Source organism: Acinonyx jubatus, chromosome D4 (assembly GCF_027475565.1).
Source record: "Acinonyx jubatus isolate Ajub_Pintada_27869175 chromosome D4, VMU_Ajub_asm_v1.0, whole genome shotgun sequence".
In the NCBI taxonomy this organism is placed as follows: Eukaryota; Metazoa; Chordata; class Mammalia; order Carnivora; family Felidae; genus Acinonyx; species Acinonyx jubatus.
Genome location: NC_069391.1, coordinates 13,601,331 through 13,627,808, shown reverse-complemented (window position 1 = coordinate 13,627,808; position 26,478 = coordinate 13,601,331). Strand labels below are relative to the sequence as shown.

General features: G+C 51.3%; 1 protein-coding gene across 2 annotated transcripts in view; it reads right to left on the bottom strand.

Moving 5' to 3' along the window:
- Nucleotides 1-25,024, bottom strand: part of GGTA1 (glycoprotein alpha-galactosyltransferase 1 (inactive)) — a 57,467-nt gene extending 32,443 nt beyond the window's left edge. The window contains exon 1 of one of the 2 annotated variants that reach the window (XM_027035005.2): nucleotides 24,643-25,024. The gene's annotated coding sequence lies outside the window, so the exon portion shown is untranslated. Of the gene's footprint in view, nucleotides 1-23,626; nucleotides 24,580-24,642 lie in introns of those variants that run through there. The other variant, XM_015084793.3, reaches the window with a different exon arrangement.
- Between the last annotated feature and the right edge of the window lie 1,454 nt (nucleotides 25,025-26,478).

Genomic DNA, 26,478 nt, shown 5'->3' with positions numbered 1-26,478 from the left:
CTGGATTCTCAGCTCGGCGCCACGCTCCCATCTGACCGTCTCTGAGCGCCGCCCTCAGCCCCCCCCCCCCCCCCCACTGCCTAGAGAGGAGATGGCCACAAACATGTGCGTGGGCAAAGCTGTTGCTCTCCGAGGCTCCCAGGGAGTGCCAGGCAGGGAGGTTCTGTTCCCGGCTCTGCCTCCGACTCCAGGCAGCTCTCCTGGAGTGTGCACGGTTGGTTCCCACGCCAGCTCCCACCTCCCCCCGCCCTCCGCCTCCTGGCAGACGAAAAGCTTGGGCTAGTGTCTCTTACTCTGCATTGCACCCCAGCTCTGCGGGGTCTCGGCACCCCTCAAGGCCTGCCACGGACCCTGGCTGCAGGCCTCTGCACAGGGGTGGCTGATGCTTTCAGACAGAAGGGGACACAGAAGGGGAGGCCCCAGCCTGTGGGTGGAGGAGGGGCCCTCTGGGTAGGAGGCCAGAGCCAACAGGTGTGCCTAATCCAAGGCTTTATCTGGCTGCGATCAGAGCATCAGAACCGCTGAGAGGCAAGTTCCACGGGGCCTTCTCCTCCCTCGGCCACCACAGGAGGCCCTGGAACCAGCAAGGAAGCATTTCACAGGCAGAGAAGGGAATGTTTGCAGGCCTGTCTCTGCCTGGGTCCTGTTCTCCCTCCCAGGGCAGAGCCTGTCTCTCAGGGGGCCGGCTTGAGTCCCAGCCCCGCTGTGTCCAGCTAGCCCAGCCTACCTCCCAAAGGTGGCCACCCATTTACGGCATCCACGCCAGGCAGCCCCTGCTTGGAGGCTTCTAGTGGCGGGAACTCTGCCCCATCTCTACGCTTCCCTGATTCTAAGGCACATCTTTTCAGTGTGGAAGTGATCCCTGCTTCCCAGAACGTTATCACAGCAATAAAGGCCACCATTCATTTACATACACCATTTCACTGGACCCTTTCTGTGGTCAGCGACCATCCTCTCCATCTCGGCCAGGGAGCCGAGGCTCAGAGGTTGAGGAACCTGGACAAGATCACGCAGCCAATAAGCTCTGCCTGTCCGTGCAGCCGCATCTTCCCCGCTGAACCTGACAGGTCCTCAGAGACAGGGCTGCCGACCCTTTCCTCCACACACCCCATCTCCCCTGGCCATGCCACCAGCATTTATTCCATCAATAGACATTTGGGGGGCACTTATTCGGAGCCAGGCACCGCGTTGGGACGGGGACACACACCGCACAGAATGAATGAGACCCACTGCCTCCACTTTTCAAGTCCGAGTCTGCTGAGAGGGACATGTGTGTCCACAAACGCCCAGATGCCATCTGTAGATGTCAGCTACTGCCATCAGACTACCCAGGCTGGCCCTCACACACGTCCACCAGCCGAAGTCAGGGCTCCTGACCACAACAGCGTCCCTCTCCTGTTGCTTTATTCTGTTTTTACCGTCCTCCTATTTCCACTACCTGTGCTTTGCCTTTCTGCAGCCTTTGCCTTTGCCTGGTGTGGGCAAGAAAGGCCCTGCAAAATCAGGGTGACCATTCACACTGCTTTCCCTAGGACGGTTCTGGTTTATATCCGTCGGGGAGCAGTTAACAGGTTGATGTTTTAGGGTCCCCTCACACTTTCAAAAGTGTGCCAGTCCAGAGGATAAATCATAGGGTCACTATGATGTAATGCCTGTTCAATAGAATAAAGAGAGTTCAATGATGTCCTTTCAAGATCCTTTCCAGCTAGGATCCGGGGCTTGTGTTTACCACCTGCTGGTCCCTTAGGATCCCCCTCTCCGGCACCCAGAGTCTTTCCTGCAGCTGCTCAGAGTCCCTCCAGGTGCCCCTCTGCTCCACCCCTGCCCTCAACCTGTCCTGCTCAGTGCCTTGGCTGGGATCACCTCGACTCTCCCTCCTTCCTCTGTGCAGGCCAGGAGGTATTCAGAGGCTAAGAATTTACTGGAAAATCGTGAGGTTGTTTTGCCTTATTCCACCCCCCGCCCCCGCCCCAACATTAGGTTTTCTTAGGTCTCTTGTAATAAATTGGCTTGAAACTTCCAAGAATGAATCTCAAAAGGTGCGGTTCCAGGAACTCTAGCCATAAGCTAAAAAATGAAACAAAACAACTTTTAGTTGAGGTGGCTTTTTCTTCTCCTGTTCTTGGAATGAGACAGGTCTGGACTCCAATCCCAGCCCTGTTGACTTTTTTTTTTTTTTTTTTTTGCTATTTTGGCCCTGGATAAATCACTTCACACTCTATGAGCCTCAGCTTCCTCATCTGTAAAACAGGGACGATTCCTTGCTCCTTGGGTTGTTGAAAGGATGAGCAACGATGTGTATAAAGCTCCTGGTCCCTTGCAGGTACTTAGGAAGAGGGAGCTCGTGTTATCATCACTGATGTCTAAGACACAAGGTCTGTCTCAGCCTCGTCATAGTGGTAGGAGGCAGTGTGGCACAGAGGTGAAAGCCTGCATTGGAGTGAGACAGGCCCGGCATTGACTAAATGGGTGACCTTGCGCAAATCATGCGAGCCTTCTGAGACTTGGTCTCTCTCCTCTGTAAAATGAGAGTAACATTGCCTTTCTCTTCGACCACGGTGAACGGGATGGCGCACATAAAGCGCCAGGCATAGGCCCTGACGTTGGAATAGGTGCCCAGTAAATGGCAGCTACTCCACTCCTAATAATAATTATTCCAGAAACCTCCCCCTCACAGGCTTTGGCATCACCTGCTCTGTGTCCCCAAAGAGTGTACCACGATCCCGTGTCCTAAAAACCACCAGCCCTTCCTTTGCGTGGGGCATTTTCAAATCTTCCCACCTGCTGGAGCCTCCCCAGCCCGCAAAGCAGGGTAAGCGCTGCTCTTTTCCACCAGCAGAGGAGGAGGCAGGTGACTTGGCCAAGGTGACTGTCCTGGAAGCTGGTTTTGGGTGGAGCCAAGGCCGTCTCCAACCTCCTTCTTCCCCGTAGGGAGTCTGAAAGTCACTGATTCAGTCAAAGTGGAAGGGAATTGTGTATTCGCTTGCTTATTCGTTCATTAAATAAGCATTTATTTCGTGCCAACATTGGCACCTACCGCGTGCCAGGCACTGTTCGGCCCACTAAGTCTACAAGGATTAACCAATATGGCCTCTCCCTCATGGAGCGCCAGTGCAAGGCTGAGCCCAGAAACCAAGCGTCATGCCACGAAAGCCATTCTTCAACTGAGGGGAATGTCCTGAGACAGAAAAGACACAGGAGCCCCCCAACATTCAGTCACTCCCTTACTCTGAGCTGCATGGATTTCCAGTGGAATCAGAAAAAACAATCTCACAGGCCACCCTTCCCATGTGGCTGCAGGAACATCCTTACTGACCAGGGTCACTCTACTCTCAAGCATGCCCCCCAAGTCTTCTGGGCTGCTTCATTTTTCTCTTTTCTTTTTGACATGTATTTATTTTTGAGAGACAGAGGGAGACAGAGTGCAAGCCGGGGACGGGCAGAGAGAGAGGGAGACATAGAATCCCCAGCAGGCTCCAGGCTCGGATCCGTCAGCACAGAGCCCGACGTGAGGCTCGGACCCACAAACCGTGAGATCATGACCTGAGCTGAAGTCCGAGGCTTAACCGGCTGAGCCACCCAGGCACCCCGAGCTGCATTTTCTAGATGAGGAAACTGAGGCCCCAAGGGTGATAAATGACTGATCCAGGGCCACCTGGCAATGAAGTAAGGCGACCAAAGCTGGTACCCAGGTGTCTGGCATCTCTCCAGGATGAGATGCCTTGTAACCACAGCACAGGAAATCGAAGGGCTGAGGGAGGGGCTGGAGGCTGCAGTCAACCGTCTTCTTCCCAAGTTTCCTTATCTGTGGCCAAGAAAACCCCAGAAACCTCTGCCAGGAATGGCCACATCACTGTCCTTCCCTTTCCCCGGCTCCACTGTTCTTGAACGATCCGGGGAGGCCATGGTGGGCTTGCTGATGTGAGCACAGAGACGGTGCTGGGAAGAGGTGAGCACCGGATGGCCTGAAGCTAGCGAGGCATCCGATTTAGAAAAAACATCCTCACCGAAGCATAAACGTAAAAAGAGCTCAGGAATGGAGCAAAACCACCTAACTACGAGCTCCACTTAAGAAGCATCGCATGGGTCTGTTACGACAAATGTGGCCTCAATTCCCCAATCCGACCCTGTTGCCTTTGCCTTCCCCACGAATTTAAGGCCCAGAGCTCTCAGGGAGGCATCACCTGCCCTCTTCGTGGCCACAGCTTCTTCTCTGAGCTTCTGCTTTTGTTCCCCCGAGATGTTGTCAGTTTTGCAGCCGGCTGAGAAGTGGCTTTGGGGTTTTTGCTCTGGGTGTGGTTTCCTTGCACTCACAAGGCTCTGTCTGCACGACCCAGGCTGCTAACCTCAGGCACAGAAGGGAATATCCCACTGAGGTAGTCATTAATGCCGTTCCACCAAATATGTCCAGCTCTCCCCCTTCACCGTAGGATTTCATTTCCTGGGGCCCTTGGGGTCAGGGACTAGTGACTAGTCTGACCAGTATAATAAGAGCGGGCTATTCAATTGCCAAGACCTCCTAGGGCTCTTTTTTCTCTGTGCTCTGGAGTACATACAAGAAGGTGTTCCATCGGGGCGTCTGGGGGGCTCAGTTGGTTAAGCATTGACTCCTGATGTTGACTCAGGTCACAGTCTCATGGTTCATAGGATCGAGCCCCGTGGCAGGCTCTGCGTTGACAATGCAAGGCCTGCTAGGGACTCTCTCTCTCCCTCTCTCTCTGCCCCCTCCCCTGCTCATGCTTTCTTTCTCTCCCTCAAAATAAATAAATAAACTTTAAAAAAAAAAAAAAAAAAAAAAGGTGTTCCATCAGCCTGGGTCTGTGAGTGAAGGGCACAGCCACCAGCTGGCCCAGGATGCTCATATCCATGAGAGTAGGAAATCAGCCTTTATGGGTTTGGCCCTTAGGATCTAGGGGCTGTTTGTTACTGCAGTATAACCTGCTCCATCCTGACTGATACACTGCCCATCTCACACAGAGCAGGAGCTTCTCTAGGTCTACCCTCTTCTCTGGGAAACCTTCACTGTCCTCATCAGTGAGGGCCATGCATGAACAAAGGCAAGTAAAATGGAGGCAAGAACATTTCTCTAATGTCCTGGGGAGATTTTCTCCTTAAGACCCGAAGACAGGTGAGCATTCAGCTACATTTGAAAAGAATGAGAAGGAAGTTGAGAGTGTTGTTCTCTAAGGCCTTCCTTTCCTATGAAGAAGCTGATCACTTGATAAGAGCAAGTGGGGCTGCAGCCTGAGAGCCCTCCGGGTTAGCAGCAGGTGCCGTGGACACTGGGAGGGGACACTGGCTGGGAGGTAAGGGCACAGGGTGCCAAGCAGCACTGTAAGCCTGCCGGGGTTGGCACTGAGCCAGCCACCCGGTCCCATTCACCAGCCCGGGGACAGTGGCAGAGATGGAAACTTGCCTGATTCGTTGCAGTCAGGGATTGAACCGGCCGGGGCGGGTGGGCCAGAAAGACGAGCAGGGGGATGTGGTCCATGCAGTAAAGGACATGTGACTTAACCGATCCATCATTGGAGAAGAGGAGGTGGAACTCACAACATCCCGTACAGTAGATTCTCCTGTTACCTCATTTTACGGAGAAGGACAACTGAGGCCCAGAGAGACGGTACCGCTTGCCCACCTCCAACAGCTAAGGGTCAGAGCCAGAACCAACCGAAGCCTGGCCGGCCCCAAAACTTGGCCGCTACCTGGTACTCTTTTAGCCAGAAGCCACGTCACTCCCTTTTGAGCTCCTCTTAGCCCTTCATCGGGCTTTTCGTCTACACCTTAACGTCTCCTTTTAATTACTAGTTCACACAGACATACTCTCCCAACCCAGACTGTGAGCTCCTGAAGGGCAGGAATCTGTATTTTATATAATAGTTCATAACAGCAGTAGTAGCAACCACAAACGCCACTCTTTGTGCTGAACGCACACAACGTGCCAAGCTGTGTTCTGAGCACAGGACACCCACCACTCAATTCCCACGGCCCTCTGTGAAGACAGGTGCCGAAATCATCCCCATCTTGCAGATGAGAAAAGATCTCCATTGGGCTGGGCTGAAATTCAACCCCGACTATTAATATTTTCATAACTAGAGTTCAACTCGACTTGTTTCTTCTATAATCCCATTTATTTCATTTTATTTCTTATATTTTCAAACATTCTCAGAAGGAGTCTATGGGCTTCTCCGGATGCCAAAGGCGCCCATGGCAAAGGTGGCTGCCAGGATTCCAGAGGCAGGGTTCTGTGCCCAGCGATCCCGCAGAGCCCAGAGCTCCTGGCTGGTACAGGGTAAGGGACCCTACGCCATCTTCACGCAAGGATAGGGAGAGAATAATCACTACGTTAGCCCATCGGCACATCATAAATACCTAACTAGCATAAATACTCTGACATCAGCAGCGTGAGCCCCTGGATAACGTTCATCGTAATAAACAAGTCACTTGTTCCCCCCGCCCAAAAAAAACACCATAGTTTTTAGTGTCCAGCGTGCTCATTAGAAAAGCATCAGCTGTGGATCACAAATTGGGATCATAGGAGGGTTTGTAGCAGCTGCCTCTGGATATAATGCTGGCTGACCCCAGGCCCAGACTATGCCTCCTTGAGGGTCGACTAGCTGGCTTTCCCCTGTTAGACTTGTTTTCTTAGCATCTGGGCACTGGCTCAGTCTAAATAGCGCTAACGTGATATCCCAACCTCTATATGCTTACGGTTTATAAAGTAAATTGCAGGCGTCCAAACAGGCACACTGAATCACAAGCCAGGCAGAACTTTCTAGATTTCAGAAAATCCGGGCTATTATCGGACTCGGGGATAGGGCAGCCGGGGCCAACGCTCCCTGCCCAGACCAGACAGCTGTCCTCTTTGCCAGCTGGCCCGTGCCGAGTGCTGAGCCTCAGGACACCTGGTGCCAGTCCAGACACCGCTCTGATGGGCTACATGACCTTCCATGAGTTGCTATCTGATTTTTTTATCCTCCAAATACGGGGTGTGTACCAGATCCAATTCCAGTCAATAATCACAAAGCAGCCAGTGTGTGCCCGGAACTGTGGGGGATGCAGAGACCATACAAGCTTACATACTGGTCAGAGAGCCGGTGCTGGAAGCAATGAACTATTTGTTACCTGCGACGGAAAGAAGTCAGTGCGAGTAGGGATGGAAGTGATGTGTTCTGTTCTGGGGCCACAGAGGAAGGAGTAAGCCGTCTGCACGGGGCTGGGCAGCCAGGCTTGAAAGAGGAAGGGGCTCCGTTTGAACTGGGCCTCAAAGGGTGAGTGGGTGGGGAACAGCATTCAGGGTTGAAGGACAAGCAAGCGACAATGCAGGGGGCTGGAATGTGAGCACCCCACATTGCCCATTGTGGACTGCGGAGCAAGGAATCCAGTCCTGGTGTCTCCCTACATCTACTGCCTTGGAGTCCAGAAGACTCCCCGGAACCTTATTTTTACAAGCTTCTTAAGTGATTCCAACATGCAGGCAGTAGGTGCTACATGTTGAGGAAAAAAAAAAAAAATGAATGAGTACAAGAATGAACTTGACCTCAGGTAAGTCCCTTCCAGTCCCGAGATGTCATCCCTTCTTTAAAATAAAGGCACCGGGTCAGCCTGGTGGTTTTTCAAATTGTGTTCTGGAGAACCCGGGAATCTCCCAAAGTGCCTCAGACACCACAGAGGGGGAGATGGGGTGCCGAGAGAGCAGAACTCTGAGCCCCCATCCACACTTCTTTAGTTCATCTTCCCTTTTATCTGTTTGCTATTATATGCTGTGCTTCTATGCACCATTTTGTTTGTAGTAAAGTTTCTTTGGCTACAAAGAACTTTTTTTTTTTTTTTTACATTTATTATTTTTGAGAGACAGAGTCAGAGTGTGAGCAGGGGAGGGGTAGGGAGAGAGGGAGATAAAGCCGAAGCAGGCTCCAGGCTCCGCACTGTCAGCACAGAGCCCGACGTGGGGCTCAAACTCATGAACTGCGAGATCATGACCCAAGCCAAGGTCGGACGTTTAACCAACTGAGCCACCCAGGCACCCTGGCTACAAAGAACTTTAAAAAAAATTTTTTTTTAAGGCTTATTTATTTTTTGATAGAACACAAGCGGGGTAGGAAAAGAGAGAGAGGGAGGCACAGAATCTGAAGCAGGCTCCAGGCTCTGAGCTGTCAGCACAGAGCCTGACGTGTGGATCGAACCCACAGACCGTGAGATCGCGACCTGAGCCAAAGTCGGATACTTAACCAACTGAGCCACCCAGGCACTCTGGCTACCCGGAGTAGAAAGAACTTTTAAAACTACTGAATTGGCTGATCATCCAAGAATCCCCGAAGAGAAATTTTTAAATTTTTTTTTTCAACGTTTATTTATTTTTGGGACAGAGAGAGACAGAGCATGAACGGGGGAGGGGCAGAGAGAGAGGGAGACACAGAATGGGAAACAGGCTCCAGGCTCCGAGCCATCAGCCCAGAGCCTGACGCGGGGCTCGAACTCAACGGACCGCGAGATCGTGACCTGGCTGAAGTCGGACGCTTAACCGACTGCGCCACCCGGGCGCCCCGAGAAATTTTTAAATTCCTTAAAGGCAGTTAACCTATCTTTGTTGAATATTTCTCAAACAGGTGTGGACACAGCCTGCTTACCAGGCTCTTTCTTTGACCATCATGATTTAAAATCTTTTGGTGTGGTCCAGAAATCAATGAGTGGAGGGGGGAAATGTGGATAGCAATGCAATAGAATATTACACAAACTTAAAAAAATGTTTTTGAAGAATAGTTAATAAAATGGAACATTAAATGAGAAAGCCAGATATCAAACTGCACAAAGGCTATGATCTCAGCTCTGGATCTAATACATCAGAATTACTGGACAAGTGGGGCGCCTGGGTGGCGCAGTCGGTTAAGTGTCCGACTTCGGCCAGGTCACGATCTCACGGTCCACGAGTTCGAGCCCCGCGTCGGGCTCTGGGCTGATGGCTCAGAGCCTGGAGCCTGTTTTCGATTCTGTGTCTCCCTCTCTCTCTGCCCCTCTCCCATTCATGCTCTGTCTCTCTCTGTCCCAAAAATAAATAAACGTTGAAAAAAAAATTAAAAAAAAAAAAAAGAATTACTGGACAAGTATGGCGGTTCCTCAAAAAATTAAACATGGAATTCTCTATACCCAAAAGAATTGAGGACGGAGACTTGAAGTGAGATTTGTACACCAATGTCTAGGCAGCATTATTCACAATAGCCAAAAAGGTAGAAACAACTCAGAAGTCCACTGACGAATGCACGGATAAACAAAATATGGTGTATACATACAATGGAGTATTATTTAGCCTTGAAAAGGAACGAGATTCCGACACCCGCTTCAACGGTGATAAACCTTGAAAACGTGCCAAGTGAAATAAGCCAGACACAAAAGGACGAACACTGGATGATGTTACTTAGATGAGGTGTGTAGTCAAATTCCTGGAGGTGGAGAGCAGAGTGGGGGATACCACGGGCTGGGGTGCGGAGGGAATGAGCAGTTTATTGCTTCCGGGGGACAGAGTGTCTGTTTTGGATGATGGAAATGTTCCAAAGATGGACGGCAGGGATGGTTGCACAATAATGTAAGTGTATTTAATGCTACTGAATGGTACACTCAAAAAATGTTAGAATGGTAAATTTTATGTCATGTATATTTCACCACAATAAAAAAAAAAATACCAGCCAGAACTAGATCGGCATGGTGACAATGGTGAATTGTGTGCGACGAGACTGTGGCAGACTGATCACTTTATTCTTTCCACTTCTCTGCATTTTCAAATGTTCTACAACGAGAATAAATTACTCCCGAAACCGGACAAACAGCTATTTAATTAAACAAATCTGGCGGTTCTCTGACGCTTCCCAAAAATGCCTTGTTGTCCTTTACGTAAATGGGGGCAATACTTTATGTACTTAATACAAGGAGCCAAGTTCAAGGATGCCAACTCAAGTATACACCAAGCTGCTCAGTCAAAATAAATGACAGGCAAACTGCCTCCCCTTTTTAAGACTAGTTGTCCTCATCTATATTTAAATAAGTTTCAAATAAAAACGGAACCAAAATAAATCTTCTAATGAGCTTCCCAAGAAGCTGTCTGGCTTGGAGATACTCAAATGCAAACTGAAAGAGAAAGAAAGCTGCAGAAAAGTGGGAGACAGCCAACGTTTTCCCCAGGACAGTAAGGCACTGCAGCTGGGAAAGTGACTTCGTCAGTGAATTTCTATCCCGTCTGCTTCTGGAAGATGTCCTTGGGTAGAAAGGATTCAGAATCCAGAAGAGTCCCTTTGTATTCACTGCAAATCCACCCCCTCCAACATCCCCCACCCCACATAAATGTTGACCAAATATTCCAAGGATATTAATGGTTGGAAAGGCAGCCAATGTGTCTACCTGCCACGGTGCCCTCCGCCCTAGACCGCCTGGGTCCACTTTTCCTGGCTCTTGAGCCTTCTGCCTGCCCACAGAGTGCTTCCTCACTGGCCATGTGACCTCAGGCAGTGTCCTTACCCAACCAATGGGAAGAAAGGCACCCACCTTGCAGGGCTATGGTAGGGGTTAAACAATGTCGCCCGTGTAAAGCGTCACTGAGATATTGGGCGCATGGTAGGTGCTCGCAAGCTTCTTCCTTTGCACCCTAGTTCACTGTTCAAGATTCACGCGTGTCTCGGTGGAACGTTGAAGAGTAATGCCAAAGGTAGTTAATGCCGAGTGGCAGGTTTTAGAATAACGGTACAACAGTAGGGAGAAGAGAGGCTCTTTCAGACCTGGGGTTCAAGGATGGCCCTGGAAGGCAGGCGAAGGGAGCCCAGCAGCCCCATGGAGCCCAGCTCTAGCTCCCACATTGGCCAGCATAAAGCTCTTTCATGGGAGTCTGTGTGAAATCCTCAGAGAAGGAAGATGGGCTCCATTTCACGGATGAAGAAACAGAAGCTCAAAAAGGCTGTCTTTTTCAGAGGCACACAGTTGGGGAATAACCAGATACAGGGTTTTCTCAAACTCCCTTGGCGTGAAATGGCAGAGGAGGGGCTGATAATTCCAGCTCTGCCACAAAGTCCTTTGTTTAGTTAGGTGCTAGTCTCTTGCCCCTCTCCTTAAAAGAAAAAAAAAATGTAAAGAAAAGGTGAGGAGGGGACAGGAAGAAAAATTCTTTGAGGCACTACACTAGGTTCATTTCCAATCTCTGGGCTTTGGCATTCTCATGTACAAAATAAGGCACTTCCTGCCTCGAGACATTGCCACCGGCTCTCCCCTCTGCCTGGGACACCTTTCCCGGCCCCCTCACACCCATGCACCCTCCTTCCGGTCCTTAAGCTTCAATGACAATGTCACCCCCCAAGGGAAAGCTTCCCCGTTCTATTCTTACTCTCCTTTGTAGCACCCTACAGTCCTTCCGTTGGGGCACTGACCCCTATTTGGACACCTAGGTGTGATTCTTTGATTGACACACATCTCTCCATGAGACGGAGATTAATTCGCTGGCAGAGAGGCGGCAGTCAATGGCATTTGTTGTATGTCGACTCAAAAAGCGAGTTCTTCTCAGGGCTCTGTTCTTCAGAAAGTGCCCTCCCATCCCCACCCCCTCCTCAGGCTCTCATCTGCAAAACATAGGGAGGTGGATGGGGCACCTCTTAGATTTCTGGCAGCTCACACATTCTATGATTTTATCACCTCAACAGACAAACGAACAAGGGACAAACCAAACCCAAACCTACAACCATTGTGATTCCAGCTCCCTGGACAAGTTCGTAGAACAGGTTCTTACACTCTCGGGCCTCAGTGCCCCTAGCTACAGAACGAAGCATTCAGGTACAGCCTTCTAGGCTCTTCCCATCACCGACAATGGTAATTCCAGTAAGAAGGCTCCCCCCTCCCCTTGCCTTTCACCAAGAGCTGTACCTCATTCCGGGCACACAAACAGGAAATGTGACATCCAGGAGCTGATGAGCGGCTTGTTTCTCTGAAGCCTGGGCGGGTGACTGGGGGAACGACGAGTTTCTGAACCTTCTACCGAAGCTGAGAGTCCGTGCCAAAGACATTTCTCCAACAGTGTGGGCGGAGGGCACTACTGGTGCCTACCTGGGCCCCCTACGTCACCCCCACCCTGGTGCATTCGCAGGGGCCATGCAGCCCAGAATGAGCAGATTAACAGTCTTGAGGGGGTCCCTGTGACAGTTCCTCTGAAGGCAGTGAATCCCGGGACGGAGCAGAAGGTGGAGGGCAGGACACCTAGGCTCTGGCTCACGCCTCTCTCTGGGCCTGGGTTTCCCCATCTGTTGAGTAAGGGGACTGAATTCGGGACTGTGCCACGTCCCTGCCCACTCTGTTTTTTCTTCCGGGAGGCGGTGTGGTGCCATGATGAAGGGCATCGCCCCCTGCCCGTATCTGAGAATCAAATCTCTCCTTCACCGGGTGGCCCTGGGAAATTTCTTAATCTTTCTGTGCCTCAGTTTCCTCATTTGTAAAACTGGGGTTTCTCGATGAGGAACAGGCAGGGCTCCTGTAGAGCTCCTAGACAGCATCTGACATGAATAAGTGGCCAGTAAGTGTGAGCTGTTTTTTTTATCATCACCCTGGCTTCTGGATCACTTCCCTTTCTCGCCCTGCCCATACACGGACCAGGCCGGCCGTGAGGACCACGGCGGCAGCCCCGTCCCTCAGAGGAAGCAGATCCCAGAACCCGGCCCGGCCTCAGTGTCCTCCCCAGCACAGGCAGGATACAAAATACCTGCTTCTGCCAGCCGCTGTGGGAACGAAAAGGAGCCTTGACCTACGTCCCCCAGGGCTGTGGCTCTCAAAGCGTGGCCCGCAGAAGGATGCCGTTTTTTCCTCCGTGAGGAGGCAGAGAAGTTGAGAGTATGTTCAATTGGCTGTATTTTAACAAAATATCATCCGTGGAGGATTAGTCACAAAGAAGGATGGTTCTTCCACATCAAGGCATCAGGCATGGTGCAGGAGACACAGGGTCATTGCTCTGTCTCCTGCGGCTGCCCCACTTGGCTCCAGTGGGCTCTGTGTCCAAGGTGGGGTTCTGGGCTCCTATCTTTCTAGAATGACTCACCCAGGCAGACTGCCCGTCTTGACCCGAGAGCATTTCACCCAGTGGCAAATGCAATGGGTCTCGAAATATATGCTGCCACTGAATAGGCAGCGACTGGCTCTCAGCAGAGCCCAGAGGGCTGGGCAGGGACCAGTCATGGCTGCTCAAGGAGAGTCACTGGCACTCAGTGTTTTAAAAAGCTGTCCACAGAGGAAAAGAATAAAACCGACGGTCCTCAAAACCCAGGCACTAGCTCCTACCCTTGAAGATGCTCAGTTGCGAATCTCTGTTTGGCAGCCATGTTCGGAAGGGATGTCCTTCTCAGGGATCGAGCCTTCTTATAGCTGAAGGGAACCTTAGGGGCCTCTGCTCAAATCCTTTTCTTTCACAGATGAAGGAAAAGGTTCAAGGAAAGATGACTTTTATAGCAGAGGCAGGATTTGAACCCTTCAAGGCTCCTTGACTTACTTCCATTTGTTCAACGGACCCATGGTTACTGAAGGCCTGCTACATCGATGCACTCAGGACTCGACAGCGAACCAAAGAGGTAAGTACTCTATTCTCACAGAGCTCACCTTCCAGTTGGTAAGCAAATAAAATTAATAGTTGTAATTAACAAATAATTAAGGATATATAATTTCAGTGGAAGTATAACATATATTACATAGAATATATTAATACATTACTCATTAAATATTGTTTGGTAATATTATCAAAATTAATTAATATATTAATATAATATAAACTCGGCGGTGGAAAGGGTTATAAAGCAAATAAAAGATGTCGACATGTTGGAGACTGACTCGGGGGTGAGGGAGCTGCTGTCTGGGGATCCTCCTTGTGCCAGCCTCTCTCTCCGGGGTCCCCAGGGACCTCCCAAGCCAGTAGTGTGCTGTAGCTGGCTCACGTTGGCTTGCAAGGGCCAACCGTTCAATTTTTAGGAATTTGGCAAGTGAGCCGTTAAATACAGCCGTCATTAAAAATTCAATTATATAAACTTATAATTAAATGAGTCCTATTAAGAACAACAGTATCCATCAAAACCCATCGCTTCCTAATTGTTTCATTACATGGTATACTCCTGAGGTTATGTGTACCAATTGTGTTGAGACATAGCGGAAAATGCTATAGAAAAGTAGGCTCCCTCATGTGGCGGCTTGAACGTGGTCATGGTGTAAATATTTACACTGTGGAGACTGGCAAACACCACATACCAGGGCTTTCAATTCTCCGGGAGCTAGTCACACTGTCTGGATCTAATCCGGGCCTTCTGTGTTCGTGGGAGTCTGTGTTCTTCCGGCCAGAGGGTGTGCAATGTAGCCCCAACTCCCCTGGGGTTGTGGGGGCGGGGGGTGCGGGGAGCTTCCAGTCACATGGCCTGAACTTTCTCTTCCCTTTTTAAGGTTTCCACGGTGAGGAAGCAAGACTGGGATCTGTAAACGGATCTGTCTGCTTCTGCAAAACCGCGGCTCTGGTCAACAATATTCATCAAGGGTCTCTAAGATGGTGATTCATTCGTTCATTTATTTGGTTTTGATACAATTAAGTCCCGTGGTAAGTGTCCCGAGGAGGTAAAAATTTTTATTTATTGATTGCTTCTTTGTTTTTAAGTGTTTATTTATTTCGAGAGAAAGAGCACGAGTGGGAGCAAGGAAGGGGCAGAGAGAGAGAGAGTGAATCCCCAGCAGGCTCCGCTCTGTCAGCGGAGAACCCGAGGCGGGGCTCGATCTCACAAGCTGTAAGGCCCCGACCTGAGCCAAAATCAAGGGTTGGATGCTTACCCGACTGAGCCACCCAGCTGCCCCAGAAGGTAAAAACTTAAAGGAACTCCTGCAGAGAATCTGTAGAAGTGTGTGTCTTACTTCTGGATTTTCATGTTAGGTTTCCTTCCTTTAAAGACATAACTGTTCTGATAACAGCTGAGTGAAGATACTAGACTTCCACTGATAATAATGATAAGGGTAGCTGCCATTTAATAGCATCATGTCACGAGACACATTTGTCTCTGAAATCCACACCAACCCATCTTACACCTGGGAACGTTGAGGTCCGGAGGTTCAATAACTTGACCAAGGCCAGGCTGCCCTTCCAAGAGTTCCCCAGAAGCCTTCTCCTGCCCGCTGTGTGACCCTCCTTAGACCTGCAGGATTCTATGGCCCTAAGGGGGCCCCAACTCTCGTGGCTTTGGCGAATTCTGCAGCTTCTCAGCTTAGCATCAGGAATCCCCTCCTGCCACCAGAGCAGAACAGGCCAGACACTTTCCCGTTTGTCCATATGCACCTGGAATGCAGGTGAGTCACCTAGGCCTGACCAGTTAGTGGTGTTACATCCTAAAGAAATGGCACGAAGGTTCGGATGCCCATGAAATGTTACAGCGGCCTCAGGGGCAGCGGGAGCTAGAATTAGCTGCTATGCGGGGCGCCTGGGTGGCTCAGTCGGTTGGGCGTCCGACTTCGGCTCAGGTCATGATCTCGCGGTCTGTGAGTTCGAGCCCCGCGTCGGGCTCTGTGCTGACAGCTCGGAGCCTGGAGCCTGCTTCGGATTCTGTGTCTCCCTCTCTCTCTGCCCCTCCCTCGCTCGTGCTCCATCTCTCTGTCTCACAGAAATGAATAAACGTTTTTAAAAAATTAGAATTAATTGCCATACAAGACTCTGTGTTATCTACGGCCCAACTTCTACTGATTCTTGCCAGCTTGGTTTTCTAGCCTTCCCAGGGATACTGTGAGCAATAAAATAAATCCTTCCAATGCGTGCCTTTTCTGCCGCAGCGAGCTAGAATCTCCATCTGTTGCTTGCAACCCTGATCTCTGACCAGTACACGGTCCATGTGCTACTCAATACATCAGCCCCAAACATTTACTGAGCACTTGCACGCCAAGGAACGAATTCCCAAGCTCTCAATTAAATCTGCACATAAGAACATTAATTTTCCCTTCTTTTGCACAGCTCTGGCTAACATCTGAAAACAGAATTTGCTATGCAAAATATCACCGTGTAGACCACGAAAGAGTTAGTCAACCGAGCAAACGAAGACCAGTCCTTGCGTTCAGGGAGCCATGCCCCCCCTTCCAGGAACCCCTGCGCCTGATTCTGAGCAGTTTCTTTGCCTTCCCCACAGATGCCAGGCAAGTCGTTCTCAGGGACAGCCTGCCGGCCACTTGAGGACTCGTGGTTCCCTGAGAAGGGAGGGGGGGCAGCAGTGCTTTTGCACACAGATGCTACCAACCCCAACAACGTCATCCCTCTGGGCACCTGGCCCGTTGTCCCGGGCTTGCTTCCTCCTCTGTGCTCCTCTGGCCACCAAGGCTGTCTGGGCTCTGGAACAGCCAGGGGGATATCAGGATGATTGGTTCTCACAGCTTCTTCCCTCTGCCTGAAACCCTCTTCCCTCTTTACCCCCTAACTCCCACAGGGCTCAGCGTACAGGGTGCTTCCTCAAGGAAGTCCTATCTGACTACCTCCCCCGACAGGTTCAGGCCCCTGTGACACCCACCCTGTTCTTCTTCATGGCTCTTGCTGTGCGGTCGTTTTTTGTGGGTTTTTTTGTTTTTTTGTTTTTTTGTTTTTACGACTATCTCCCAAGAGAATCCCAGCGTCCCCGTGGGCGGGGACTGTATCTCTGTTCACTGCTACCTTCAGGTATCTAGCATAGCACACGGCAGATGCCCAACGTATTCTGGGTGTGTCAGTAAATGAGTGAGCGCATTTCTGGTGGCTCAGTGAATGCTGAATGAATAGCTAATTTCAAAGCATGAGTCTCTGGAACAGGTGCATCTCCCAGAACCACGGTCCCCGGTGTCCCATCTGGCAAATGGGAGCCACAACCTCGGGCTCCCTCCTGGCACAACAGCTCCTCCTCCCCTTTGGCTTTTAGTTCGAGTGTTCATTTCCTGGGGGGTTGGACTTGCTGTTTTAACAGCAGGAGTTGCTCAGAGAGAAGTTTGCTAGATCACGGCCTCAGGGCCATTTTGCTGCCAGGGAAACTGAGGCCCCAGCGGCTCTGACCGCTGGGAGCACCAGTACAGGATGGGGCTGGGCCAGCTCACTTTCAGCCCAGACTCTTTTCAGTGTCCTGCCCGTCAGTGGACATTTAAAGCAAGGGTCCTGAAGACAAGAGCAGGGATGGAATTAAGAACTTTCCTTAAGAACTAATCACAAGACCTGGCCTCCCTCTCCTAGCCTCTTCCAGAAGCTGCCTTTCACCCTCTGGTTGATTTCTGTCTGAGCAGCACCAGGCAGGAGCCCTGTCCTGGGCGAGACATGGATCTGGGGCCCAGCATCCCTGAGCCTTCGGAACCACCTTTGCTCTCCCTGCCTGCCCCCCGCCAGGGTCTCCAGGCCATACTATATTTGGAGTCCGGACCTGGCTTCCGTGCCCTCGTTCTGCCATTCATTCTTGAGAGACTTTGGCCAAAACATTAGAAGTCCATCCTTCGGTTTCCCCCCACATAACGCAGGGGAATTATTTCTAATTTTCTGACCCTCACAGTGCTTTTGTGATGGTCAAACAAGATGGAAACACGACCTCACTCTTCAAACTGCCGACTAGCGTAGAGAACCCCAATAATAATAATTCCATAATTATTTTTCTGTTTCCCCGGGGTTTTGCTGTCAACCCATAGCCAGCTGACCTCCTTCCAGGGCTCATTCTCCCCACCCAGCCTCTCAGTGCCATTCAACCCTCTTGCCAACATCCTCCCGGGAACCCCGCTCTGCCCCGGGCTTCCCAGACGTGCTCTGCCCGGGGCCCTCCTCCTGCCTCTCAGATCACTCACTCCCCTGAGTTGGAACCTGCCTCAAGGGGCAGCACCGCGTTCTCTCCTGCCATTGCCATCTGCCAAGCACGCGTGGCTTCAGAGAGGAGCCACAGGAAGCACATGCCCACCACCCAGCTCCCTCGGGGAATGCCTGCGCGGGCTTTCCCTGGTGCCCAGAAACGTGAGCGCACGGCATGGGTTCTCCACCCTGCCACCAGCCATCACCACCTCTCCCTCACGGAAACTCTATGTGGCAATAAAAATGAGCACAGTGGCTGCTGGAGGCCTCGTCCTGGCAGCTCCGCCCCGGCCGGGTCTGATTGCATGCAGCCGCCTCTGCGGCCTCCACGTTGGGTTTGGACAAGCCGAGCGGAGAGTAGCTCTCTGGCCAGAGATTTAAACGACATTTTTTTACTTCCTCTTTTTTGAACAGAAAGGCCTTTTCGAAGTTATTCCGGGTTGAGTATACTAAATGATGACCCCTTTGCTTTTCGTACACGGACCGGACTCTCTCTCAGTGTGAGTTCCCAAACTAACCCACCTGGCCTCCCTCTCCGAGGAGCGAGATGAAGCTCCTGTGAGCCGACCGTTCAGCCCAGGCAGAGAGGTGAGGGGTCTTGCTTCGGGCCTGACAGCTACTAAGGGTGCACACTCAGCAGGGGGCCTCCGGAGGCCACACTTAACCACCGGAGCAGGTCAGTAAAGAGGGCGGTGGTCGTGTGCAGCGTGCCCTCTGGCTCCTGTGGCTCACAGAGAAAGGAAGAAAGGACCACATGTGACGGAATGTTAAGTTCAGGATGCCCAGGGTGGTGGGGGGGGGGGGGCGGGGGGCGGGGGAGGGCCGAATTCACGGGAGGCAGAATGGAGAAACTGGCTTTTCACCGAGAGGATGATGATTGAGCTGGGTCTTGAAGGATGAGTAGGAGTCTGCAGGTGGATTTGGGGAGGAAGGGAGGAGGGGGTTCCAGGAAGAGGGGGCAGCATGGGAAAAAGCCCAGGGGCATAAAGCCAGGAGAGGGTGTCAGGAACTGTAGGAGATCCCTGAAGCTGGAGCAGAAAGCCGAAGGGATAGGGTGATGGGAAGAAAGCTGTTTGGAGAGCGGCTTGTGCGGGATCTCGGATGTCACGTAAAGGAACATGTGCCCTACTCTGAGGGCAGAGTGGAGCCTGGGAGCGATCCAAAACCCAGTCAGTGTGGTGTCTGGGAAGGCTTAGGCTGCGGGGACAAGATGTACTGGAGGTCACAGCAGCCCAGCCTCTCCGGGCTGGAGAGGGGTGCAGGTGCACCTCAACTAAGCAGGAGCAGAGGGACGGAAGTAAAAGGACAACAAAGAGGTAGGACTGCCTAGATCATAGATTTGGGGGTGGGCCGGGGGGGGGGGGGGAGACTCCCAGACAGAGGGATCGTGTGTGCAGAAATACAGCGATTTGAAAGCACACCGCCATGCTTGAAGAGAGAGCAACTGTACCAAGGAGTGGGCCGGCCGTGCGGGGGGGATTAGTTCAGAGAGAGAAGAATACATGGAGACTCGTATCGGGGAGTTCTTAACAAATATATGTGGTCATTTGGATTACTGTTCCCAAGCATCATTCTCTGCCAGACAGCAAAGGCAGGGGGCCGTCAAGGGCTGCCTTGACGTTGGTTGCTGAAGGGTGGGGTGGCTCTGGCAATTTCTTAAAATAAGACACCGGTGCAGTGAGCTCCATCAATTGACTCTCCCTTACGAGAATGATTTCTCTGTAGCATGTGATACTGTTCGATAGCATTTTACCCACATTAGGACTTCTTTTAAAATTGAAGCCGGTCCTCTCAAGCCCTGACGCTGCTCCATCAACCAAGCTGATGTGATATTCTAAATCCTTTGTTGTCATTTCAACCATCATCACGGCCTCTTCACCAGTAGATGCTATCTCGAGGAACTGCTTTCTTTGCTCATCCATAAGAAGCAGCTTCTCATCTGCCAAGGTTCTCTCATGAGATTGCAGCAATGCAAATACAGTAATAGTGAAAGCGTTTGTTGAAATCATGAAGAAATTGCAAGAATGACCAAAAGGTGCCGTGAGCAAATGCTGTTGCCGTAAATGGCGCACCTAGACTTTCTGGACCCAGGGTTGCCACAAACCTTCAATTTGTAAAAAACAAAAAAAAAAACAAAAAAAAAACCCAATATCTGCAAAGCACAATAAAACAAATGTGCCTGTATATACATCTGTCCCATTGCCTCTGGGCATGGACATATTGCTGGCTTTGACCAGCAGCATGTGGGTAGAAGTGACAGTGTGCCAGTTTAGAGTAAAGGCTTTAAGAGGCATTACATCATTTCCTTCTTCCTCCAACTCTAACCATGAACATGACATATACCAGATAGAAGCAGCTCCTTCAGCCTATGTCCTGCAATGAGAAGACACATGGGCAGATCTTCTGGCTGGCTGGCACCTGCAGCACAGCCACAAAACCATGTATCACAATGGCTCTCCAGCCGTCATGTAAGGTGAACAATAAACTTTTGTGGTCAGAAGTTAAGATTGGGGGTTGTTTGTTATGCAGCATAGCTGCAGCAAAAGCTAGCTGATACACCCTCCATAAGACATACTATAGCATGTCTCACATAGTGATACTCTATGATAGTATCATGTGATGCACACTATATGAGACACAAAGGGAGCAGATGGTGAAGAACTTTCCACGTCATGATTAAGAGTTGTGCACATGCAAGGTCAACAGAGAATTCTGTAGTTGATACACACTGGAACCTTCATTCACTCACACCCAGTCACAGAGGTGGAGACATCCATCCTTCTGCTCCTCTGGAATTTTGCCCTATTGGCCATCTCTTACCTCTCTTAGACTGAGTCCTTCCCCTGGCCTGTAGCTCCCTTGTCTTTTCCGTCCTAAAATCCTTCCCTTCACCTTCACCTTCCTACAACTGTAGCTCAATCTCCCTCTGGCCTTTTCACACAAATTTCTTGAAAGTATTGCCTGTACTCACCATCTCCACTTCTTTCTCTCTCCTATCTCAGCAATCTAACTTGTCTGTCCTCCATCCCCCCAAAATTACTCCCAGCAGATTTCAGTAATCTCCTAACTGCCCAGTGCATCTTCCTGCCCTTATCTTCCCAGGCTGCTCCACACCATTTAGCGTGGAACCAAATACATTATCTCTGCCCTTGACCCAAATGTTCCTCGTTATGTATTCTCTCAGCTAGTGGTGCCATCATTCATCCAGTGACCCATGACAGAAAGCCAATACGAGATAATGAGTTGTGTCCGGCCTTGCCAAGTTTGTAGCATCTTTGAGACATCCAAGAAGAGATGCCCAGCGGGCAGTGAAACATGTGAATCGGGGACCCAAAACAGAGATGTGAACTGGAGATAAGGATGACTGCTCTGGAGGTAGCATTTAAAGTCATTGGCATGGGGGCACCTGGGTGGCTCAGTGAGTTAAGTGTCTGGCTCTTGCTTTCCAGGTCAGATCATGATCTCACAGTTCATGAGTTCTGTGAGTTCATGAGCCCCCATTGCACTCTGTGCTGACAGCACGGAGCCTGCTTGGGATTCTTTCTCTCTCCCTGTCTCTCTGCCCCTCCCCCCCCTTCTCAAAAGAAATAAATAGATTTTAAAAACAATTTTTTAAAAAGCCATAAGCGTGGACAAACTTGCTTAGTTTATAGAGTAAAAGTACCAGGTCTTAAATTGCAGGTGATACACAGAGAGCTCTCCTAAGCCCAGAATTTCCTATTCCTAATGTCACAATTCCAACCATTCCATTAGGTTCCTTCCCTCCGGAGGCATGGCTTCTAGTGGCCTCCACACCACCATCTTATTTTATGTTCTGCCCCCTGTTCGTGCTGTCTTCTCCAACAGCCCTTAAAATTCCATCATAAAAATAAAAGATATAAGATACCATCACCCTGCCACTAAAATGGCTAAAATCAAAACGACTAAAATAAAATCAACACCGAATATCATCAAGCAGGTGGAATAATTGCAAGAGCCTGACGTGGCTGTGGGAAGGTAAAATGGTATGCCCTATGACCCACGGATTTCAGTCCTACATGAAAACCAATGTCCACAAAAGAATTCTACAAGAAATAAGAGCTCAAACTGGAAATAACCCAATGCGTTCCTCAATAAGGGAATAAATAAGCAAACCGTGGTATACCCATACAACAGAATAAACTACCACTCAAGCAATAAAAAGGAACAGACTACTCATATATGCAGCAATACAGGTGAATTTGGAAACCACGACGTCAAGTGAAATAAACCAGAGATAGTATGATTCTATTTACACGAAGTACAAGAGCAGGCAAAATTAATCAATGGTAATAAAATCAGGAAATGGTTGTCCGGGAGGGACAGAAGGAAAATTAGTTGGAAATGGAAACTTTCCAGGATGTTGCAAATATTTACCTGTCACCTTGGGTGGTGGTTGCATAGGTGTGAGCAGCTGTCAAAACATGTTTGAACTGAAGACTGAAGATTTGTGGATACTATTGTATCTAGATGATACTTTAATTAAAAATTAGAAAAATAATTTGTAAGGATCTACCAAAAAACACTAAAATAAAAAGAACGCACGGGGCAGAAAACACACTCATTTCAAATACAATTATATTTATAGTGTGAATGTCCCCGCTTAATGCTGTCCCTTTTCAGCTATTCTCACTCACTCTTGCTCCCATCTTAATGATGTCTGTCCATTAGCTGTTTTCAAACCATCAGGAGAGATGATGTAATATAAAGAGCACAAGCCTTAGAGTCAGACAGGGCTGCATTCAAATCCCAGCCTTGAGTTAGAAGCTGAGCACCCGTGGGTGAGTTACTTGGCCTCTCTGAACTTCATTTCCTTTACTATAAAATGAGGTCACAAGATCCCCCACCCTGTTGTATTGGGCTATGATAAGGGCAGTGTGCTGACTAGCTCCTGGGGAACCTAATTCTTTTTGATCTTAGCCTATGAACAAACTGTTAGTTCTACTCACATCTAAAGGTCCCACAAAAGTCCGAAAACATCTCAGAGGATGTGATTCATGGCTTCTTCTCCCAGAAGGGTAAGAAGGTGAACCAGAGGCCTTGGAATTAGGATCCAGGTGAGCTGGTGCTAACAGCTGGAGAAATGGCTGCTGGGAGCCACCATGGCCAAGGGAAAGGTGCTCGTGGCCCATGACTCAGGAGACAGGCTTCCTGGCAAGGCTTGGCCACCAGAGAATCTTACACAAACCACTTTGCATACCTCTTGACTCAGTTTCTCCAAAGCAGACTGGATCTGAGGAATCTGGTAACAAAAACAGCCCCTGGGGTTTCCCAATATACATAGGAGAGATAAAGGCAGAAGGGAGCTTGTTCGGTCTGAAAGAAGGAAGGAGGGGTCAGAGCCCTGCCCTGTAGGCCCCCCTCCCCCACTACGGTGGCTCCAGAGCCAGGATCTCAAGACTCCCAGGAGCACAGTCTGCAACCTCCTGGACCGAGGTAAACCACAGGGGCATTCCCAGCTCTGCTTTATTAAGTCATTGAATACCTGCCACTTCTAACAACAATTGAGATCTTCACCTGCCCCCCCCCTCCCCTGCCATCTGGTAGGAGAGACACGGTACACCCAGCAATAACTCAGAACCAGGGAGAAAGTGCTTGCTTAGTGCAGCCAAAGAGGCACAGAAGTGCAACAGAATAACCATGTCCCCACCGCAGGACACACACGCTGGCATTTTCTTACTCAGAGCAGCACCCCCATTTCATAGTTGCATTAACAGGCTTCCCCGGGATAGCGTCTCCCAGCTAAGAAGCAGTGAGGCCTGGGGTCCCCGGCATCTCCTGCCTCCTGAGACATACCTATTTCCAGGTAAATGAAGAAGGCAACGAGGCCTGCGCCAGATCCAGAAGGAGTGCAAACGGCGAGCAAAGCCACAGAAGCAGCCGCCTGGTCCCGGTTCCTTCCGGGGGCGAAATGGGAGAGGTGCAGGGGCGGCGGGGGAGGGGATGTGGGGGGGGTGGGTGGAGGAGGAGAGGCGCTGACATCCTCCTCGCCTTCCTCCTCCTCCCCGGCCCGGCCAGCGGGAAGATTGGGAAATCTCAAGTCGCTCTGCTTTCTCTCCTGCAGCGCTAACAATTTTTTCCACTTTACTGTTTTTTGGATGCCTTTCAAGAGTTTGTGCAATCATTCTGTTTAGCTGTTTTTCTGCCATTTTCAACGGCGGGGTGGTGTCCCTTTCGAGCAGGAACGGGGCTGTTTGTAAAGTTGAAGGGACCCTGTCTCCTCCCTTCACCCCAGTGCAGCAGGCCCTTTTGCTGCCAAAGTTACAAATGTTTGAAACTTTCGCTGTGCCGAGTTTGGCTGGGTCCGCGCTCTCGGACCACTCCTCCTCCGTGCCCCAGCTTTCAGGGGCTCCGGCGCCCCCTCTCGTCACCCTGTCAGGCTCCCCCTTCTCAGGGGCATCCTCTTCCCAAGTAGTCCAGGGCGAGAACCCTCCCTCCGTCCTGCCCCACGGACAGACCCCTCACTCCTTTCGAGATTCCCCCAGGGGCGGGGGTCCCACCGCGTACCCCCCGGGGCTCCTCTCTCCCGCCCGCACCCCGTCGGCCCCGTGGGGAGACCTCGGCCCGCCGCCCCTCCGGCGAGTCTGCAGGCTGGGCAGAGGCAGCGACAGGGACAGGATGGGGACAGGGACCGGGGCAGAGAGAGAGAGCGACAAGAACAAAAGCGGGGACACAGGCAGGGCAGAAACAGGGCAGGGCCGGAGCGGTGGCCCCGCTCCTCTTCCCCGCCGCCCCCCAAGCCACGCCCGCAGCCCCCGGGCCGGGCCCAGCTCCCACCTCCCGGGGCTCGGGCGGCGCCCCGCGGGACCCACCTGATCCGCAGAGCCTGGGCGCACTCGGGGCCGGACCGCGCCTCGGCCCCCGGCCCGGCGGCGCCCTCGGCGGCCCGCACGGTGGCCGCGCCGCCTCTGCCCGAGCCCCGCGGGGCGCGCCGGGGCGGGGTGTGCAGCCTGCGCTCCGGGCCGGGCCGGCCGCTGGGCGCTGCTCCCGGGCGGCGGGCGGCGGGCAGGGGCGCGCGGGAGCCGGCGAGCGCTCGACAGACAGCGGCGGCGCTCCCCGCTCTGCGCCGCCCGCGGCTGTGTGTGCAGAGCCGGGCCCGCCCCGGACACTGGCGGCCGGGAGGCCGGCCGCGCGAGTGCGTGAGTGCGGGTGCGTGTGTCTGCCGGCGGGGAGGCGGAGGGGGTGTCTGTTTCATTTTCACTCAGGCAGAAAAAAGCCTGCAACCAGCAAAAAAAGAAAAGAAAATCCCTGGTGAGGGCGGCTGGGCCTCTTTGCCTTCTCGGGCTGCACGTGGTGGGGGTGGGGGTGGGGGTGGGGGTGGGGTGGGGGGACCCGGAGCTTTGGAGGGTGGGGTGGGGTCTGTCACCCAGTGGTGCAGGGAGGGGCCTCGGGGCCCTGGCGCGCCGCCAGACACTGGGGAGGCGGAGAGCCTGGGAGGTCTGATCCACCATTTGTTTCCTGGGGAAGGAAGAGTGCAGATGGAGACAACGACAGGCGGGCGGGCCGGAGCCTGAGCCGCCCTGCCGGGGTCCCCCCAAGTCCAAAGCTCCGGAAGTGGGGGCTGGTCACCGGGCACCCAGCGCGGGTCCTGCCCGCGCATGTTCGCAGACTTGAGCCCGAGTTTCCCTACACACCCCCTGGGCTTCTCCACTGGAATTATTTAAAAGAGAACCCCCCAAAATGTACTTGAGAGTTCTGCGCCCAGCATGACGGCGATTCACTTCTGGTGAGTTGATGTAGGCACATCCGGCGGCCCTTGCCCTGCGCCGATAACGGACAACAGGCATCTTACTCCCACACTCGGGCTCACCGCCGGGTATTTTGCCGGTGGAAACTCAAAACTTCCTTTTTCCTGGGTCATTTGTCATTGAACGTCAACTTGAGAGACTGAGAAACTAGCTTCTTAAGTATTTTAATGCATTGGAACTATACTTTGACGAAAGCGGCATAAAACAGGAGTGTGATGTGTAATTTTAATTGCTTCATTCCGATGAGAAAGGAACAGAGGACTGACTGAATACTTGAAGCATGCACAGAGGCCACGAAGTGGGCCAGGTGACGCCTTGGAGCTTGGGAGAATGACGTTTCCTGATGGGTCCAGTGGAGTAAAGGGATGGGAGAATTGAATCATCAGCCCCACACAGCAGCTCAGGAATGAGGAGCCCCATGGCAATGCCCACAATGGGTCCTTTGCTAGAGTATAAACGGGGCCATTATTGTCTTTGGTGAACTTGTAGTCACTCATCAGTAGTGTAGTGAGTATCACCGTAAACATACAATGAGCGATGTTATACTCAGGGCATTATTTCCCATTTTTCATTATTGCATTTGAGAATGCATTGTTTAAATTGCTCGCCCATCAAACTGGATTATAAACGAGTTTTGTGTGTGTGTGTATGTTTTAAGAAAACGATGACAGTAACTCTGACAGTGGCCCAAGTGGTGGTTCACCGTGATCAAAATCAAAAGACGAGGACACCGGAAACATAAAACATGTGAAAACATTACTCTGCTACTGTTACACCTGGTGTCCGATGTCTGATTTCAGCAACGCATCTTCAGCCCTATTAATTTAATTTGGATTTTCTTGCTTTCGTGGTTGTGTTTCTGTTTTCTTAGAAGATTTGTGTGGGCTTTATGGTTGGTTT